Source organism: Myotis brandtii, unplaced genomic scaffold, assembly GCF_000412655.1.
Source record: "Myotis brandtii unplaced genomic scaffold, ASM41265v1 scaffold130, whole genome shotgun sequence".
Classification (NCBI taxonomy): domain Eukaryota; kingdom Metazoa; phylum Chordata; class Mammalia; order Chiroptera; family Vespertilionidae; genus Myotis; species Myotis brandtii.
In genome coordinates this window covers 46,160-46,697 of record NW_005354596.1, presented here as the reverse complement: position 1 = coordinate 46,697, position 538 = coordinate 46,160, and the positions used below count along the sequence as shown (strand labels likewise).

The 538-nt window shown below is 65.2% G+C and overlaps 1 protein-coding gene across 1 annotated transcript in view; it reads right to left on the bottom strand.

Moving 5' to 3' along the window:
* The window catches only part of NOTCH4 (notch 4), a 29,728-nt gene that overhangs the window by 19,355 nt on the left and 9,835 nt on the right, over positions 1–538 (bottom strand). The window lies entirely within an intron of this gene.

Below are 538 nucleotides of genomic sequence, written 5' to 3'. Positions count from 1 at the left end.
ACCTGTCCTGACAAACGCCTGCTCATTCTGTGAGGCAGCCGGTGATGCCTGCAGCTCTGCTCCGGGCTGGCGGGCCGGGGTCCCGGGTCCTGCGCACACGGCTCTCAGAGCCCCTCTCTGGCGTCAGCCAGAGGCTTGTGTCTTTCCGCCCTAGACTAAGGCCCTCGGGGAAGGCAGCTCTCCTACCAGCCATGTCTGCATGTCTGTCCCCGTCCGCACTGAAGTGCCTGCTACATAAGCAAGCGAATGGCGTCCCGTTGAACCCTGGCCCTGCTCCTACCCCGATCGCGCCATTCACGACGAGGCCTCGGTGAACAGCACCGTCTGTGCGTGTGCAGCGCGCAGGCTTGGCACTGAATGAGGGCTGACTCGTTGTACCCTCCGTCTCACATCTCACATCCCTCACTGAGGACCTCCGCCCCGCCCTGAAAGGACCCGGTACCCGCCGTCCTCGCCAGGGGCTCCTGCTGACCTGTGAAGCCGGAGGGGCAGAGGCAGAAGAAGGCTCCTGGGCGGTCAAGGCAGCTGGGGGGCACGG